Source organism: Argopecten irradians, chromosome 8 (genome assembly GCF_041381155.1).
Source record: "Argopecten irradians isolate NY chromosome 8, Ai_NY, whole genome shotgun sequence".
Taxonomy (NCBI): domain Eukaryota; kingdom Metazoa; phylum Mollusca; class Bivalvia; order Pectinida; family Pectinidae; genus Argopecten; species Argopecten irradians.
Genome location: NC_091141.1, coordinates 29,126,796 through 29,148,891, shown reverse-complemented (window position 1 = coordinate 29,148,891; position 22,096 = coordinate 29,126,796). Strand labels below are relative to the sequence as shown.

At 32.5% G+C, this 22,096-nt stretch overlaps 1 protein-coding gene and 1 pseudogene across 1 annotated transcript in view; both read left to right on the top strand.

The window, feature by feature from the left end:
* Nucleotides 1-22,096, top strand: part of LOC138329825 (tropomyosin-like) — a 1,360,115-nt gene that overhangs the window by 1,139,878 nt on the left and 198,141 nt on the right. The window lies entirely within an intron of this gene.
* Nucleotides 12,793-16,910, top strand: LOC138328839 (uncharacterized; annotated as a pseudogene).

Sequence of the window (22,096 nt, the reverse complement as noted above, 5' to 3'; positions counted from 1 at the left end):
TATGTATATATTGGCACTGAGTAATTTGATAGGAACCGTACATAATGTAGACACTGTATAGATCATCGGTTAATTGTGACTGGTACGGACCCGGTATATGTCACAATGATAGATAATTCGCAGTTGACTAAATATCTTAATATCATCTTATTATTATTTCTGGATATATAGTCAGTGTCTATATGTGTAGCATGATATAATAAAAGTCAATACCATATGTTCACATGACAACTTTATTTTAGAACAGATTCAGAATTTACCAAGACATCATTAATTCGGTCTATAGTATACATAAACTTTGACTTTTTGTAACCGAGGTTATGGCGGTGAAGCGTTCTGATATTATCATTGAAACTGAAATGCATGAGCTACATTAAACATCGACTTTTATAATACGGGGATAACATGGCAGTGTAGACAAAGTGTTATTTACAACGGAGACAGAGGGATATAATTTGTTATTTCTGTTGCCTCTTATAACACATCAAAACCATATGAATGAGACACTGACAGCGAGTTCCAAGACGTAAATTAATTATTGAATATTTGTGGGTAGATAATGCGCTGAGGATAATACATTTTTACTTAAAGAAATGAAAATCTCAAAATAATAAAAAAAACATTATTCGGTTAGTCGGATGACGTTCTCTGATTAGTTTAAACATAATTAATGCTCGACGTTTACAATTAAGAATATAGAATAAAAAAGGAATATCCTGGCAGAGGACGGTCTGTTGAGTATAAGGTGACAGAGGGATATACTCAGTTGTGACACTTGTTTTAATTGTCCTTGTAAAGAGATAGTTTGCAGATATCTACCAATTAAAAAGATCAAAGTACTAAAGTACTGGGACCATATTAACAGTGGTGGAATTACATGGTTACATCCAAGGTTTATAGAGAGGTATATTCATACTTAATTCAAATATGTTTATACTGAATATTACGCTTTTTTGAAAACATCAATGTGATATATTTTCCTAGTGTTTACATGCACACAAGTACGTAATATGTGCCAGAATGCTAAATGTTATATTGATTTAAACAATTATTCAAAATATCAGACCTAATGTTAATAGTATTTAAAACAAAACTTCTTATGACGGCATTAAAAACGAAGCATTAATCGTTATAAACATATCTCAAAATGGTTATATATATATATATATACCAGGGCCAAACCAGTAAGATGTGATGTTTGTCAATTTTAATGAATAAAATTTGGGGGTAGGTAAATATATCCTAGTCTTTCTCACTTAATTTATTTACTGTTTTTACAGGTAACATACTGAAATATTATCTTATCTTTTGTTATTCTACATCATATCACTGACTGTTAAAGTTTGTATCGCTGACTAGACCAATGATTTATCATCACCATAGTTTTATCATGTATTAATTGTGTGTAAACTAATATATACCTACATGTGTAATTAAAAACGGTACATTCCCCTTGTGTTTTCTTTCTTTTATTTTCGTTCTTTTGGTCTGTATGTCTGTCTATGGGGGTGTGTATGTGTGTGCGAGTGGGAGAATGCTTGTTTGTGCGTTATGGCTTGCTATATATCTATGGATATATTTATAGATCTATGCCCGTTATGCTATGTGTATGTATGTTATGGTGCTATCTATGTTTGTTATGCTATGTTATGTGTGATGTTATTATGTATGCATACATAATGTATATATGTTGTGTTATTTGCTATATATGTGTTGCTATAATATGTATGTGTGTATGCATGGTGTGTATGTATGGTGTGTATGCATGCATGCATTTATGGATGTATACAGGCATGCATGTATATGTGTATGTATGCATCCATGTATGTGTGTATGTATACATGTATGTATGTATGTTGTGTCATGCTATGTATGCATATGTTATGCACAGTAATACTATGATTTGTCACGTTATATATGTGCATGTATATACATGTAGGTATGACTTAACAAAACGTCAAGCGTGATGACTCCGTATGTATCTGTTTACTTGGTATCCATTTATGTATATTATGTAAACTGTTTGAAATTTTAAAAAAGAATTTACATCCATCATGGATAGTATAATGTCTTACTGTAGCTTGTAAATATCGGCAGAATGTTAGGGAAAATGACAAATTTAAGATCCGAAACATAAACATTAAACATGTTCCATAAATTACCCCAGATCACCATGCTACTCAACGTACGACACAAATATAATTACAATAAAACGTGAATCATAAAATAGCTGTACTTAGTTCCAAAATATGTTACCAATTCCCACTATATAAAAAACAGTGCTCAATTACATTCATTTTCTAAAAGGTTCATCAATTGTTTTACCAAAGTCTGCATGAATAATATTTATGATTTTTATATATATAAATAAATTGATAAACGCTATAAAATATGACGAAGAAAAACACAATGTCTATTTGTGTTAATGCAATATTCGATAACAGGGTGATCTGTACATATTTACCGGACGCGTAGTCACTGAGGACATGTGTTCATAAGGAAGTGTCCTGAATAAAATTTCAAAACACATAACAGGTTTAATAGCATATGAGCTATTGTAATGTTAATAAAAAATGTTTCAGTCGATACCAGGTGTATATCTATAAATCCCTGAATGCTGTCACTGTTTTCAGTTCTATACTAATCAGACAACTTTGTGTAACGGCACTGTAAACACATCTCAGAGGTGGGAGAAGGTGAAGAATCCAGGAGAAGAAGATATTCTCAATATACCCGGGTACTATGGGGAGCCAAATTGGACACTTGTGACTTTGTACACGAAATCCAATTTTGTGTAGACAAAAATGAATTTTGTTCAACAAAAATGAGTTCAGATTAACAAAATTTATAACATATTACAAAAATAAGTTTTGTTATACAAACAATCTTTCAGTGGACAAGTCATGACGAAATAAGCAAAGTAAAGTTGTACAGTTATTCGTTTTTTGTAGACAAAATTCAATTTTGTAATTCAATTTTGTGTGCACAAAATTGAACTCTGTCGTAACAAAATCACTTTCGTCTTACAAAAAATGTTTTGTTTTTTATTATAACTTCATTTCCGTAATGACATAAATAAATGTTGTTAAACAAAATTATCGTTTAGTGGACAAAAAGTCATTTTTTGTTATGACAATTATTTTTGTGGACAGATTTTATTTTCATTTTTTTTTTCATTTTTCATTATGTTCATCGAATGCAGCATAATCATGCTAATGTAATGTTTCATTTGTTTGAAACTTCTTTCATGTATGTACACTTTTTAGAATTATACTGGATAGGACGACTATTCTCCAGTATAACATTCGTTATTAGTCGTTTTAGTGCGCCTTTTTATTTAATGTATTTTAATCAGCTTGAGTTCGTTAAGAAAACAGAAATGAGTTCATATTATCTGTTATTCTTAGAAAACGTTCCACAAATCAATTTAGTATCCAATTAGGAACATATCTGACCTTGTTAATATCCTACCAAACAAGATATTATTCTAAAAAAAGTTCTTAGGTTTCCATTTTCAAAATGTTCGAATCTTTTCTTTGGTATTGTATAGTACAATATGGTTTTCTAAAGTAGGAATTGAAACTCATATTAATTAAAATTTTAAAATTCATTTGTAATTCAAATGAATGTTAGGAGGATCCTACGTAATCGTCTACTTTATAAACAAATCTTTAGGAGGATTCACGTAGATGCCATTGATGTACTAGACATTGTTCATTCACAATGTTGAGATACACTTATGAAGTGTTTTTATATCAATTATGGTAACCGACTTTAATATAATTATCATGCTAATACATGTTTATCTACCAGTGTTGTGGGAATAGTTCGTAGGTTTTTGTTTTTGAAATACAAATGTATCCGACTAGTATGACATAAATCGCGTAGTTCCTTCGAATGGAGCATTTAATCGAAATATACAAAACACTAACAGCGAGTTATACAATGTACGACGTTGACGAGATAACAGTGACAGTGAATAAAGAATGCACTAGAAATACTAGTACTGATACCAATGGTTGTTTAAATATATGACAATATTGTGAAATATATAACAATGCAAAAGCAGAACAATAAACACACCATTTAAAATGTCTGCTATTATACAGTCTTTCTATTCTCCTTCTCTGCGATCGACACATTTACACATGGCAAAAATTAAAACACATTGTTTTATTATGTTATTGATACTATTTCCCATTTTAAAATTCCGTTTGATTAACTTTATGCCAAGTGATTACCTACTCTTTGAGCTGGCGCATAGTCATAACATTAAAGTGATTTCCACATGAATCCCTGGTACCTTAAATTGAAATGTAAGTGGAAATAACTATCTATGTGCACGAATAAGTCGCCAAGACATCCTTAATACGGTGTATAGTATACATCAATTTTGAGTTCTTTGAATGTAATGCGTTTTTAACGCAATGTTATGGAGGTGAAGTGATTTGATGATATCAATTAAACTGCAATTCATGACCTACATTAAACATGACCTTTTATAACTCAGAGATGTCATGGCAGTGTAGACAAAGTGACATTTATACCGGATATAGGCTGTTATTTCTATTGCAAACCTCATCGAATAAAACATCAAAACGATATGTATGGAACACTGCCAGAGAGTTCAAAGACGCTGATGAGTTATCAAACATGTTTGTATGGATAATGAACGAATGATAATACATATTTAATTAAAGAAACAAATAGACCATATAAAAAAATAATTTTGGTAAGTAATACGTCAGATGACGTTATCAAAATAGTTTAGATATACTTTAAATGATCGGCGTTTAAAAGAAGGAATAAATGTATCCACTTATAGAGGGCGGTCTGCTATGTATACGGTGGCAGAGGGATACACAGATATGTAAAGTCAATTATGACAACAATGTGTTATTATAATTGTCAAGAGATAGTTTGCAGACATTCATCAATTTAAAATACTAAAATGCTAGGGCCATAATGGAAGTGGTGTAATGACATGATTACATCCAAGGTTAACAGACATACAGGTATAATCAAACTTAATTAAAATATGATTACACTGAATAGCTCGAATAAGACCGAATGTTAAATACGTTCATGTCACGAGTATAAAAACCAGTAGGTATGCAAGGTAGCGCCAGACATGTCTGTACAAGTATCAATAAACGCATTTGGGGTGGGAGTGGGTTACGTTTTCATCTTTGCCGTCGTCTAACTTATACATATACCTTTAGATCGCCTTTTTAATTTTCCTTCTATTATGTTGCAATACTAGTGGAGCGGCTAAGCATGAAAACCGTTCAAATTTTGAAAAAAAGCATGAAAAGACATCAGGTTTCAGGGAAAAAATAGACCCCAATAATTCACGGTCCCTGGCGGCCGTCATATTGGTTTTTTAAAATTGCCTCCAAAACACCTTCTGCGACCCATATCTTACGCTCTATACCAGCTAGACCCAAACTTTGAACGTATAAACCCATATCATTGATGCCTAGGAACATTCTGATGGCGTTTAACGTCATTGAGAAGGACCGCGATTTTGAATTTCAAGATGGTCGCCAACTTTGCGAGCTATATCTGTACATATTTTTTTTTATAATTATCTTTTTATTCATGATTTTCATTCAGTACAATTAAATATACAAATACACTCAATAGACTCTCAAACACATACATACTTACGTAAAAAAATACACTCATATATTTAACACATGCATATACATTCACATACATACACATACGAAGCTTAAATTTCTAGTACATACGTAGAAAAAATTATACGAATTAGGAGTTTGGAGATGAGGGGAAAATTATATTGTACTGAATATTAACGAAAGGAATCAAAGACAGGATTAGAAGAAAAAGAAAAAAAGTGATAGAGTTATAAAGAAAGAGAAAGGACATTGAAAAGAAAGAAAAAAGAAAAAAAAAGTTAAAAGAGTCTAGGCAGGATGGAACAATTATAACTGTATAAAAATCTTTAATAAAAAAAAAGAAAAAAAAATGCAATTTCGGCTTTGTGCAGGGAAAGGGGAAGGGGGGAATAAAATGAAATAAAATAAACAAATTATAAATATGGATTTAAAAAGTTTAATAAAGTAAATGTGTGACAAAGTGCAATTATAACTTGATTAGTTTTTCCCATTTTCTCCATTCATTTTCAAATTTAAGTTTTACTTTTTCATCTTTACTATTTGAAATATATTTTTGAATTGTATAATGGTCTTTAATTGTGTTGATAAGAGCGTTTATGCTTAATGAGTTGTGTAAACATCTCATTCTGTAAATGCATTGCTTTATAATTATGATAATTTCATTGTCCACTCTATTACTATGGAGATAGTTTTCATGCAAGAGTCCAAAAAGAAAGGATTTTTTATTAACATAAAAGGGAATCAAGAGAGCTTGTAATAATGTGTCAAAACTTTCAAGTAATCCTTGCACTTCGTCACACTCCCATAACAAGTGTGTAATAGTTTCAGGCTCAGTATTGCAGAGTACACAAAGAGGGGAGATAACTACTCTGATTTTAAACAAAAATGAATTTGTTGCCAAAATATAATGGATTAATCTATATTGGAACCACTGTAGTTTAGTATTTGTTGTAACATTAAATGGAATTTTATATATTTTACACCAAGTTTCATGATCTATATTGTTAAAAATCGCATTCCATTTTCTAGGACCGGACGGTATTATATCGGACTTGTTTAAAAAGTTATAAAACAGTTAAAATCCTTTTCTATCTTTGAGAAAGAGTTGCAGATTAATAGGCATATATGGATAATGAATTTGTTTTCTTTGTAAATCATATGAAAAAAATAGTTTTTTGGTAGCTGAAACAAGACCTTGGTACTGTAAAAAAATTGTGTTAACTTGGTAAATCTGAATAAATTCTTGATATGTGTAAAATAAACTTCCTTCTACACTCTTAACAATGTCATTTATGATACACACACCGTTCTGATAATAGTTTTTATAGAAGATTATCTTCCTATCCACCTTAATATCACTGTTATACCAAATAGGAGCCATCAAAATGTTTTCCTGACAGATTTTCTCGTTATATTTTGAGCTTAACATATACCACGATTTAAAAACATCACTCCAGAATTTATTTTTACATTTATTTTCACACATCTTCATATATTCCGACCCACAATTTGAAAGAAGATCAATATTGATCAAAGTTTTTAGAATTGTCTGCCATTTCTCTTTAGTCTGATAAAGTCTTCTTACCCATGTAAGTTTAAGAGAATTTATAAAAGCTATGGTATTTATCATTTTCAATCCTCCATTTGCATAATTTTGTGTGGTTTTCTCCCTTTTAATTTTGTCAGGTTTCCCATTCCATAAATAGTCAAATAATACTGAATTGAGTGTGCTTATCAATTTATTATCTGGATTGGGAAGAGATATAAAAAGATGGTTGAATTGTGAGATAAGTAGGGATTTGATAATGTGAATTTTTCCTATAGGTGTTAAAGATCTTCTTTTCCATACTTTTAACAAAGATTTTAGTCTGATTAGTTTTTTGTCAAAGTTAAGTTTTGGCATTTCATGGAGATTTACACTAAAAACAATACCTAGCAATTCAAGTTTTTCCTTCCCCCACTGTAATTTAAGTTCCGGTAAAAAAGAGTCTTCACTATATTTCTTGCTACCAATCCAAATCACTTGCGTTTTATCAACATTCATTTTAAGTCCAGAAATTTTTGCAAATCTATTAAGTTCCATAATTGATTCTTTTAGAGATTTCTCCGAACCGTCGAGTATAAGTGAAGTATCATCTGCATACTGAGATAACAAAATAGGACAATTTTCAACATTTACTCCTTTTATATCTTTATTATTTCGCAGTTTTATAGCTAGAATTTCAGCACAAAGAATAAACAAATATGGTGCGATAGGATCCCCCTGACGGCAGCCCCTCCCAATACCAAAGAAAGAAGAGATATTTCCACCCTGATTAACAGCAGATTGTACATTACAATGTATAGTTTTAAACCAGTTTATAATACTATTTCCGAAACCAAATAAAAGAAGAACTTTTTCTATAAATAGCCACGACACCGAATCAAAGGCCTTCTCAAAATGGTATGTCATTTTCCTCAGTATAATGCATAATATCATATATCAATCTAGTATTTACTCCAATATAACGCCCGGAAATAAAACCAGTTTGATCATCACTTATTAATTTATTAAGAACGGTTTTTATTCTATTAGCAATAGTACCAGATGCAATCTTATAAACAATGTTTAAAAGTGATATAGGTCTCCAATTTTTAATGAAATGCTTGGGTTTATCTGCCTTTGGTATGCAAGTTATAATTCCTTGTCTCTGTGTGATAGAAAGTTGCCCTGAACGATAGCCAAAATTTATTGATCTTACAATAAAATCCCCCAATTTTCCCCAGAAACATTTAAAAAATTCTGTAGTAAATCCATCTGATCCTGGACTTTTATCATTTTTCATTAATTTTAAAGTTTGTCCTGCCTCTTGATATGAGATTTCCGCTTCCAAATGATCAGATTCTTCTTGAGATAACTTAGGCATTTCATTATAATTAAGATAGTTTGATAAATTCATATTTTGTATATTATCTTCTAGATCTGTATTTTCCGGAACACCATAGAGAGTTTTATATAATGAACATACTTCCTCCAAAATATCTTCTTGTTTTGTTAATACCTTGTTACTTGGAGTCTGCAGTTTTGGTATTATTTTTGAGGTATAGTTTCTATTTTCCAAACTGAAAAAAATAACTAGTTGGTTTTTCCCCTTCTTCTGCCCATTTTACTCTTGATCTTATAATACTACCTTTTATCTTATGTGATCTTATCCTCTCTAAATCCTTTTTCTTATCATTTAATTCATCTAAATTAGTGTTTTCCTGTGCCTCAAGTTTTTGTATCTCTTTCTTTAGATTATCTTCTCTACAGTTTTCTTGTTTTTTTCTTATATGATGCATATGAAATTGTACATCCTCGGATTTCCATGAGCAAGGTTTCTAAAAATAGTTGATCATCAATAGAAAATTGAATCTCGGAATTAGCAATGTTTTCAATATTATTTAAAAGATAGATTGGTAAACAGTATTGCTTTTTCACTTTGCTAATGCAATTATTAACTAAATTCAGATAATCTTGGTCATACAGAAGAGAATTATTAATTTTCCAAGTATCTTTACCCCTTTTGAATTCATTTATTGTAAGAGATATATTTGGAAATGAATGATCTGATCTATACCCAAAATCTATGCCTGACTGGTCAATACTTGGCAGTAAACTCTCTGAAACAATGAAAAAATCAAGACGTGCTTGTTTCACTGGATTTTTTTTCCTCCAAGTATATCTCCTAACATTTTCGTGTTGTTCTCTAAAGACATCTATAAGACCAAAGTTTTCTATTATATCTAATACTTTTTCCCTGGCTTTTGGATTATTTATATTCTTGTATATATTATCATAATCAAGAGTTGGATTTAAAACAAGGTTAAAGTCGCCACAAACAATAACATGATTATGGCCAAAGTCTTCAATAACATCGGAGATTTTTGAATAGAAGTCTGGACTATCCTGATTAGGACCATAAATATTAATAAGTGCAATATGTGCAGAATCGATTTCTATGTCTAAAGCTAAAAAAATTCCAGATAAATCTTTCTTCTCCTTGTGAACTTTAAACTCAAAGTCACTACTGAAAAGAATTGCTACTCCACGCGCATTCCCACGAAAAGACGAAAAATACGATTCGTAACCCCATTCATTCCTAATAATTTCTTCATTGTCCGCAGTAAAATGTGTATCGTGTAGACAAAAGATATGTTTATTCGTGTCTCTAAGATAAGAAAATACATCTTTACGTTTTGTTTTATTCGAAAGACCTTGCACATTAGCCGCGACTAGCCTCACACCTTCCACTTTGACTTTCTTATGAAATACTTAAGTTCCACCGTTTCCAGCCTAAAGGAGTAGGGTGATGAAAGATTACAGAAAGAGGAAAGAAATACAAAAAGAGAGTTTAAAAACATTATCAAATTGGGCGACATCAAAGACTACTACCTGACATACATGTACGACAGATTCTTCCAAAAAAAACCCACAGACACACCATGGCCATCTGACCATGTTCACTCACACCGCAAAGATGAATTATAATATCAGTGTCAACCAGACGCCTTCATAACACAATGTTTCTTGACTACAGGTATCAAGCGCTGAGTCGACAAAGACTAGGCTTAATAATTCTCTGATCCGGTTTTAAAATATTTTCGGATATGATGGTCACATTCACCAATTTAGCACAGTAAACAACTCAAATAAGACTAATACGATTCTCGAAAATTATACACAAATAGTTTAATTAGAGGAGAGTAATCTCTTATAGTATTACGAAAAAATGAAGGAATAGTGTACTGACAGTATATAAAATATGATAGATATCTATTATATTACGGATTTCAAAAAGAATCCATTTTTTACAGTAATGTAAAAAAAAAAAAAGCAACCACTGAAATCTTGATGTTATTCTTAACGATCATATGTATATAAAAACACATACGAATGCATTGTAATCCGGTTAAAATTTTAGCGCGTCATCTTCGATGACTCTGAGAATAACCACTTTGTACAATGTAGTTATAACAGAAAAGGAATTACCCTGATAAGCGCATATCAATGATATATGATCATAAACATACATATACGTTTGTATATATTAGATAAGTTAAAAAGTTTCTGATATGAATGAGAAAGATAACTAGCAAGTTTAAAAAAATTACAATACCATAATACGTACATGTACATGTAGGTTCTGTATATGTATATCTGTACATAATGCATCTAATTTATTAATCTTGCTTTTAGCAAATAAACAGTTGCAAACAAAGTGAGAATATTCATGATTTTGACGTGTTTAATACATAAATAATTTGATTATTATTTTAATGTATGCGGCAATAATGGATTTCAAAATAACCGCCGTTTTGAAATCCAACACCGCCGTTTTGAAATCCAACATTGCTGTATCAGTTCAAGTTTTTCCCCTATTTATTTGTAAAAATCAAGTTAACACTCCTCTTAAACGTCTACAACAATATTAATGATACTTATTATTACTTAGGATCATTCTTGTAGTGTTAAACGTCATGTAAAAAGAGGCCATTTTGTATTCTAAGATGGCCGCCAATTTATTACTTTTACCTAAATCCGTATATAATAATAATATCACAATTTATTTAGCTGACTTTCAGTAAATAAAACAACCTGCAAATACAGTGAGTATTTATATTTTAATGTTTCATAAAATATAATTCGATTCCTATTTGAATTTCAAAATGGCATCCAATTTGAAACTCAAGGGGTCTGGTAGTATCAAATTAAAGGTACATAAATAAACAAAATTGCCTGATAATTTCGGAAACATTACGTAAAAACTTCATATTAACTTCTTCTACAAATATTAAACATACCATTATTCTCTGAACCAATCTGAATGGATAAATTAAATATAAACGTAAATTTCCATAAAGCGGGTCGCTTATGATCCCCGACGTCGTCCTTATAAACACACTGTGATTAACTTTCACAACGGTCATTAGAAAACGTTTAACAATTTCATCATTTCGGACCGGTAGCGGACCTTTAACTCTTGCAGAGTACAGCAGCCTTGAAAGCATGCCCCACACCCATGCTCATGCCAAAAATATAATTATAGTTCTAGAATGAAATTTTACACGATAGCAATATTTGTCATTCTTGAAAGAACACTCGTATAAGAGCTATATCATGTAATTGGAAATAGCCTATCCTGATGGAGATCTTCACTACATCAGCACAATGTCCTATTGGTATACCTTACACTGTCTACAAATGCAAGATGTACCCAAACATTATAAAAGATACTGTGGGAACTCATTAATGTCATTTGGAAGAGAGATAGGATATCAGATAAACTGAGGTGTTTCCGAAAGATACAAATTGCAAACAAAACGATTACAATTGAGGATTATATCATTTATGTATGTGGAATGGAGGATCGTATTTGGATATTTACCTCGTCTGACATGATCCCTGGTTGTACGTCTATCAAATTGCCTGTAGCGGCACTAGAATACACGACAAGCAAGTCCCGAAGTTAGTCATGATGACCGCTATGTCAAAGCTTTACAAATATAAGCTGATCCTCCGAGGTAGAACTCCCAATATCATTACTAACTTAGGAGATAAACTGGTATAGAGAAAAATAAGCCTTCAAAGAGAAAACATAGATGTGACGGCGACTGACAAAATGGGCCCAGATGCGGCGATTGTGACGTCGAGAAAAATGACGTTAAAGTTTTGCGCGCAATTTTTGTCGACTTGAACACGTGTATTTCAGAAAATTGTATTTACCATCGTTCATTTACCACGCATTTTATGTGTACTTAGAGAGACTGGCCTAGCTAATCAAAATCAAATTAAATCAAATGTTTAGACGTACGTATTTTCCTTGTCAACAAGTCAGAAGTGTCGGTTGGTTGATATAGCATTAAACAAGTAGCTGCAATAAATACACGTGTAATTTCCACAAAAATGCCAACGCTGGAGGCATTGTTCTCGCGTTTTCAACAAACGCCGAAAATTTAGAAGTTAATGCAAATTAAATGAAATTGATATAGTGGTAAACAATGTTTTGACTTATCGTGTCCCCGTTTTTCGACCGAATGATCAATGGGTGATAACTCTAACATACAATATTTTGTCGGCGGAATAGCGTAGTTTGTTTACAGTAGTTACGAAATGAAACCATCGTGAACTATGAGCCAGGAGAGTTGTACCAGTACCATTCCATCTGAATTTTTGGAGGACCAAGATATACATTTTATTACAGAATTGAATGAGGTAGATGAACTTTACTTTTGTCCAAATTTACATGTAGAATGTGAAAATTCTGATAATTTTCGGATGAAGATAACATAAATTACGAGTCCGATTCGGTGGAAAGCGAGGGCTGTCTGAATGTAGCTCTAAAATTGTGCGACGAGGATAATAAGGAATACATAATTCAGTCAAAATTCAGTAATGACACTTGTGGTTGTAAAGATTTTTTTAATGGACGACCGTGTAGTTCAATTTTCGATTTCAACGACATTGTAGATTACAGAGAGTCGTGCAAGGAGCTGTCACGGGAAGAACTTGATCTCATAATAAAATCTCAGTTATTTGCACATAGACGGTCGGGATACAGCACACAGTCAAAAAAGCACAAAGTTAGAGAGAGGGAAAGACCGTACCAGGAGTATTACTTCAATGGCAGCAGGGTGTGTCGTCAGACGTTTTGTTTTTTACACGGTGTTGAAAAGAAGAAATTATTAGCTATTGCAAAATCGCTTGATAATGATGGATTAAGACCTAGAGTCCACGGTAGAGTTGGAAAGTCAACTGTTCATGGTCTTACCTATGATGACAGGGAAGGAATCAAAACATTCCTTTGTAAATATGCGAGAGAAATATTGTTTGCCATCGGATAAAACATCTGACATTTTTAATGTGTACCAAACTCTGTCAGAAAAACAGGATGCAGACAAGTAAGTCTGATGACATTTCAGAGGCTATGGAAGGAACTATGCCCTCATATTGTTATTACTAAACCCTGTACAGACCTTTGCCAGCAGTGTCAGGAATTTGCTCTAAACTTAGTAAATAGTGGATCCCTGGCAGAAGATGAGAAAACCATTCTCTTGACATCTTACAATGCACATGTCACTCTAGCAAAGGATGAAAAAGACCATTACAGGAAACAATGTAGAAGCAGCGAGGTAGTAATGAGTCCAATGGTAAGTTCGATATTTAAGAACAATATGCATGACTTGTACAATACAAATTACATGTACAGTGTTTATTACTAAAAAGATAATAATCAAAGATATTTCAATAGATTCAGGTGTTGCTTTTAATGGTAGAAATATATTTAATATAGAACTGTAACTAATTCAGTAAATTAAGTACATGTACATGTACAAGACCAAGTTCTGGTACATACATATTGTGGCGTTTAAGATTTTATTTCTTGAAAATTACAGGACCTTAGGAGAGGGTAATAAACTATAAAATAAACAATATTACAAAAACTATAAAGATGGACAGCATATACATGCTTTCATGTTTGTAAACACATATGTTATGATTTACCTACACGCTGTGTATGTGTATAGGCCAAAACATATATATATAATAATAACCAATCGCGCAAGATCAATCGAATGAGACATTATCTTAATTTGACAGAATAACTATAGAATAAAGCAATTTAGCACAGTTCATCACTTACTCATTGGTTTACAGCAAATGACATGATATGTTTGACAGATGTGTAGTCCGGGCTCCGTTCAAATGAAAACACAAGAGTTTAACAAGGGCGATAACTTGTCACAAATATTAAAAGTACACACCTATGAAATTTTAAAGTCTTAAGGCTAGAACTACAATTTTACCTGTAATCTATGAATATAAACTGTCAAATTGTCTTTGTGAAAATACTTGTATTAAACTGACAAAATGTTTTTTTTTTGTTTGTTTATTTTTTCAGCGTGCATTTATCTTTTGTTGTTTTATTTTTACAGAGAACTTGCCACAATCAGTTGATACAGCCATGCACTACTCTTGGGATTATGCTCAACAGGTCCACTTCCCTCACCATTCCCAACAAGTGGGACCTGTGTATTTTAGAACACCAAGGAAATGTAATGTTTTTGGAATGTGTTCTGAAGCATCAGGTATGTTAAGTGTCACATTTCATATGTTAAAATTTCACGATTTACACATACAACATGTATGTGCATGTATATGTGTACAGATGTACAATATGCATACACTATCCATGTTTTACCATGTTATACTACTATGCAAGTATCAAATATATTTTCTCTACATTTTGTACAACTTAACTGATAACTGTTGAAATACGATGTATTTAGTGAGACTCCAAAATCTAGTAATTGATAATAAACATTTTGATAAAGAATTTGTCAGACTAAGAATTAGTTGTAAATAATGTGTAATGCTATGAATCTATTTCAAGCAATTACGGCAATAGTACATTATAATCGGAATCTTTACATGCTTTTAACAGCAATTTGGTATGGATCATTTATAGAACTTTAACTATTTGAAATCTAGAAAATGTTTTCTATTTTGTATTGCAGGAAAGCAGGTGTTGTACCTAGTAGATGAATCGGTGAATCCTGGTAAGGGAGCCAACAGTGTGGTCAGCATGGTACATCATTGGCATGTAGAAACAGAGGCACAGTTCAACTTTGACAACTGTAGCGGTCAAAACAAAAACAATGTTGTTTTGTGGTATGCCATTTGGAGAGTACTCACAGGTAAAAAAGATAGTCTAGATAATTTATTTTGTGTTTCTAATTGACTTCAGGATGAGTCAGAGTTGTGGATAATCTAGAAACAGGAAATATCTTGATTGTCTGATGTCTGTTTAAACTGATATATGTTTTAGATCCCTATTTGTTATAAATATTTCTTTAAAATAAGTATTGATTAAAAACCTACTAATCAATAATTATGTACCGATGAGTTTTATAAATCATAAATAAATTAATAGTTATTTTCTTTGTTATGTTCATTCCATATGTCTTGTATTAGTTAAGTTAATCCTTAGCTACATGTACATGATGACTGAGCTCCTTATATATTTCTTCACTGAAAAATTGGTTTCAGGATTACACAGAAAGATAGATTGTTCCATGATGATAGCAGGACATACAAAATTTAAACCAGACTGGCACTTTGGACTATGAAAAATGAAATGGAGAAATTATGCTGAGACAATAAAACAGGTATTTCATCCGTCTTTGTATTCATGCTGTGTGATAAAAAGACGAAAAGAAACTCCTACATGTATCATGAAATATAAATTATTTGTATATACATCTATTGATTCCTATTTATATTGATGTACATGTATCTGATAAAGTTCGTAATTAAAAGTTAATACAACAGATAAATTATTGCTAAGTTAAGTGATTCTGGGACAACTGTGATTAAAAGGTTTTGTACATTACATGTAGCTGATACAGTATTGCAGTCCAGTAAGAATGGGCACAATATACAACAGCTAGTGGATGATGATGCAAAACCTGTAGTGTTTAGGGACTGGAAAACACTCCTGAAAGCACCTCTAAAATACATCAGCAAATACCATCACTTTTGTGTAAGTGTAGATGAACCTGGTGTTGTCACCTGTAAGGAAAGCATTTCATCTGATGAGGTGAAAGTGAACCTGCTGCCAAACAAAGACACTCTCCCAGTGGCTTGAATTCTTCCGGAACCCATTGAACGGAAAAAACTTGATATTGCACGACAGTGGTATTTGTTTGAACAAATAAGGGAATTTTGTTCAACATCTCTTGCTAAAGACATTGTTTGTCCCAAACCAATTGAGCCTAAGCCGCAGTCAGTTAGTAAAATGAGTTGGGACATCAGTGGTGTGTCCAAGGGAGGAAAAAGGAATCAGTTGTTGCTGCAGTGATTTGAAACTGGACACTACATACTGAGTTATTGAACCAATTAATGTCACTGCATGGGCTCAAACTTTTCTGACCTAATTGAAATAGAAACCGAGGAGTTAGTTTAGATTTGAAAAACAAAATCACAGTATATGTTAAAATGTTCCATATCTTATTTTTTCATGCTCATATATGTCACTGTTTTGTATATCCATGTGCATTGGCTGATAATAACTTTCACACATAGATTTAGGACTTTGAACAGTAGACTACATGTACAGATTTACATGTATCGATTGTGTATACAACATGTACTTTGAATGGTGTCCTAGATTGACTTTCGTTCAGATTGGTTTTCAAGTATTCCATTTATATATGTAGGTATTGCGAAGCAACTATCGTCAAACAACTTTCAGCAAAATCTGTTGTTATACATATATATAAAAAACAAACATTTTTGTTGACATAGTTAAGAACGGTAAAATCACTGTTATTTATATTTTATATATAACTACATGTATATGTTTAATTTACATGTATAGATACAGATTATGTTCTCAATGTAAATAAAATGCATGTAAAAATACAACAACAACGTCATTTTGTGTATATCTTGCCCCATGAGTAGTCTTATAATATGACGTTGTGATTCATGACGTTGTGATTTGACGTTGCTAATTTTGTCATTGAAGACAACAATGGTTGCTTTATTCAAAGTGGTATATCTCATTAATGCCTTTTCGTACGTCTTCAATATTTTGGAAATATGGTCTTCATATCTAAGGGTATGAAAACATGTGATAAAATGAAAATGTGATTTTTCCTCATCTGGGCCCATTTTGTCAGTCACCTTCACATATGGGCATTAAAACGTGCAAATTCTGTAGATGATTGACAAGACTGGAAACCACATAGACAGAAAACTAACTCAGTCAGATATTGGTCATCTGGAACCTTGGATTTTAGTTCTGGTTGACGTCGATATATGACAAAAGGTGGGAGCGATACCTGCAGGCTAATGATTGTGCCACCAGGAACTCTTGCGCGTTATACAACCCCACCTCCTTAAAGAAAGTATAGCTATCGTCCTGAGAAGCTGCTAAGTAAATTGGCAGACATCTTGAAAAAAGTAAACAACAAAGAAGTCGTAGTCACTAAAATAAAGTACTTTAATCACATTTGCTAAAGGTAAAGAGCGATGGCAGATGTCTGTATGATCTGAAGAAGGAATTCATAATACATGAGAAGAATTTAGGTTATGGTCTTGGAGATAATAAGGTGAATTGTGTTTGTCTAGATGTGTTTATGGATGACTTGACAGTTCCATAGGAGTTACACTGTGAGGAAGGATTTGAAAGGAGGGAGACGAAAGATTGGTAGCAGATATCAATATCCTATAATGTAGGAATGGGTATTCTTGTTTCCTGCATGTTCAACGTAAAAGCTATATCCAAAATTGGAAATAATGAAGAATGACAAGAAATCAGCTGTGGATCCACTGTCAAAAACAGGAGAGAAGGCGCCCGATTGATCGCAGTAGAAGTGACAATGTTTGAGCTTGGTGTTATCTGCATATGGGCAGTGATTTGGACAATCGCTGTTGACTTGCGACTTTGAAGATGTTCCAGTTGAAGAGTCGATAAAGCCCATGAAGGATGATCCTCTGGTGACGCCTGTAGAGTTGCAATTCGGGGTTTATTCCAATATCATTCAAGGCATATCATATGTATCAACATGTTAAGAGTGGTTACTTGATCGATCACTTACAGAGTGAAATACGGAAAAAATATTTTTTGTTAAACGGCCATCTTGGAATTCAATACGGCAGTCAAATTCTCATGAAAGATGATCCTGTGGTGACGCCTGTAGAGTTGCAATTCGAGTTTATTCCAATATCATTCAAGGCATATCATATGTATCAACATGTTAAGAGTGGTTACTTGATCGATCACTTACAGAGTGAAATACGGAAAAAAATAATTTTGTTAAACGGCCATCTTGGAATTCAATACGGCAGTCATTTTGAAATTAAAATAAGAATCAAATTATTTATGTATCAAACAATACAAAAGTATCAATACTCTCACTCTATTTCCAGGTGTTTATTTCCTTAAAGTCAGCTTACCTAATTATATGTGTTTATTCAGATATAGCTCGCAACGTTGGCGGCAATCTTGAAATACAAAATGTCGGCCCTTCTATATGAAGTTTAACACTAACAGAATGTTTCTAAGTATCAATAATATGGGTTTAGACGTTTAAAGTGTGGGTCTAGCTGGTATATAATAAGATATATGGGTCGCAGAAGGTGTTTTGTGGCAGCCATTTTAAAAACCAATATGGCGGCCGCCAGGGACCGTGAATTTTTGGGGTCTATGTTTTTCCTGAAACCTGATGTCCTAAAGAAGCCATATGCAAAGTTTCATGCTTTCTGCAAAATTTGAACGATTTTGCCGAAAAATCGACCTTAGCCGCTCCACTATACGTACCTTGTTTTTTTATGTCAGGTAATATTACGGAAGGTCGATTATGTTCATCGAACGCAGCATAATTATGTTAAGATACTGTTTTATCAATTTATTTATTTAAAACTTCTCTATTATAAAGTATCCACACTTTAAAGCCATAATGAATAGGACTATACTCCAGTATAGCATCCGTTATTCGTCTTTTTAATGTGTCTTTTATTTATTATATGTCAATCAGCTTGAGTTCGTTAAGAAAACAGCAAAATTCTTAGAAAACGTTTCACAAATCAATTGGTTGTCTGATTTGGAACATGTCTGACCTTGTTAGTATCCTATCTATATAAATATTGTTCTTAAATAGTACTTAAATAGTAGGTTTTCACTTTCAAAACGTTCGCTATTTTCTTTGGTATTGCATAGTACAATGTGGTTTTCAAAAGTAGGATTCGATACTCACATACATTAAAATTCTAAATTAAAACATAATTCAAACGAAACTTTGGGGGATTCTACGTAATCGTCCACCTTATAAACCAACCTTTGGGAGGATTCAGTTAGATGCTATTGATGTAATATCTGTACACTGTTTATTTCACAATGTTGAGAGTGTTTAATTTTGGTAATCGAGTTTAGTATAATGTTTATGCTAATACATGTTTAATTACCAGTATTCTGGGAATAGTTCTTAGGTTTTTGTTTTTTGAAAAATACCCTACTTGTATGACATTAATCGTCATGTTCCTTCGAATGGAGCATCTAATCGAAATATAGAAAACACTAACAGCGAGTTATACAATGTACGACGTTAACGAGATAACACTGACAGTGAAGAATAAATCCAGGGGAATACTAATACTACTACCGAGGATTATTTAAATATATGACAGTATTGTGTAGTATATAACAATGCAAAAGCAGAACCATACACTCTTAGCCGATGATACCCTACTTATGGACTGCTCTACTGGGTAATGTGAAGAACCTCTTGGATATAGCATTCGATCTCTCCTGCAAATGGTGCTTGAGTTATAATCCCGTAAAAAAACACTTCTGATGTTTTACAGTGGCAGTAGAAAGCGCGTTCCAAAGACTGAATGTAAGCTAGGACAACCTATCCAATGGTCACCACCAAAGAGTACGCGGGAATAATTTTTACTGCAAATCCCCACTGTGATAAAAAAAAAAAACATCAGGTCATCATGTGTGAAAGGGAGACAGATTCTGAATAATCTGATTAGTGTTGGCATACACAGTGGAGGTATGAACCCATTGACAAGCTGTAAACGCGTGCAATCTATGGTTCAGTCACGAATTTTGTATGGATCGGAAATTTGGGCTAATCCAACACAACAATCTCGACAGGATCTCGACATTGTCGACATTATACGTCGCCCGGAGGTGCCACGGTTTCAAGCAAACGTCTCCATCGTTAGTCACATCACGCGCCATCGGGCTATTAGACATCTACGCCGAGGTTGAACGTAGAAAGCTCATGTTCTTCAATAAGCTTTGTGCGGCAAGTAGTAACTCTGTGTGGAAAATTATCTTTACGATTAGATTGTGCTCCTTTATATTTGGTGATATAATGATGAAAACAGAAAGTTTTGTTCGCGATATAGTCATCATTGCGGAAAATCTAAACATCTCATCCCTATTGTTGGACTATGTGTTCGATGGATTTTGTCCTTCGCGAACAACATGGAGGAACTTTTGCAGAAAAAACAGTCGAGGATTTATATTATAAAAACTGGCAAGACGCTATGATATATTCTAAAAGACTTCAGACATACAATTCAATTCACTACACTCATGGTCCTAACCCGCTGTGGCTACTGAGTCTAGAATACCCGAAATATACATGGATACTTGTCGAGCTGGTTAAATTATCATATCGTCATGAGAAAAAACACGGTGACATGTTAAATATGTAAGAAAGAAACTGATAATATAACGGTTCATTTTCTAGTCCAGTGTCCGGCAGTATTCAAAAGTCGCGATGCATTATTAGAGTTTTTATGAAACGTATTAGACGTATCGGATTACGTAAAATTCGACCATTTAACAGACGAAAGATAATGCAATTTTATTCTTGAAGGTTCAAAGGACATTTACTTGGACCACGAGAAGTGGGCTTTAATGATGATTAACATTGCTGATCTGGTGCCTGCAATGATCTCAGATATGAACACTCTTCTATGATTTTGTATATACTTTGTTGTTTTGATTTGATGTAAACAAAAGATATGATTGATGAAAATCTCTAACCAGAGAAAACAAAGAAATCTATCTATCTATTCTGATATTTTACATTTTTTCTATGATTCTGATTTTAAGATGGAAATAATATATATATGCATGAAGGTACGACTGTGGCATTATACTACATTTGTGTATTTCCAGAAGACTATTTTCGACACCTGTTGCAAATACATTTAGCTTTAAGTTGTATATACTATAACTGGAGGACATATTGACATGCTATTTTCTCTTTACTGATCTATTAAGGTTTTACAGTCAGAAGGTTTTATTGATGAATTAAAGTTTGAAAATCGTTTAAATGGACAGACAAACATGTATGATCCTTATAAACAATAGTGACAACATAAAAAGTATTCACTGTAAAATTATTTTGTTTATGCCTAGATTATGTTTAGATGGAAATATGCTTGCAGAAATCACTTAACATTACTAATAACACTGTAGAAATGTAAAATGGAACTATAAGTATAGAACAGACCTTTGTCTCATGGTCTGATTATGTATACTCATTTCACTGCACTTTGGATGTAAACATAATCATTTAGGCAGTAAATGTGTTTGGCAGTACTGCCGATAATCATTCTCATCTCTTATTATAGTACTAAAATTAAAACGGATGCATCTTAAGTGTTGTTAATCTTAAATTGTTGACAACCTGTGGTGGTGAATAATAAATTAAAAGCTTTTCTTCATTCTTGGGTATGACAATTACGGTACATATTTTAGGTATGGAAGACGTGTTCTTAATTCAAAGTTAAATATATTACATATGTAAATAAGTATAGCACTGATTCATTTTTTGGATTTGACTCCAGATAAGAAATGTTGATATAAAGTTTCCTATAGATTTTGACCTAAATTTATATTCGG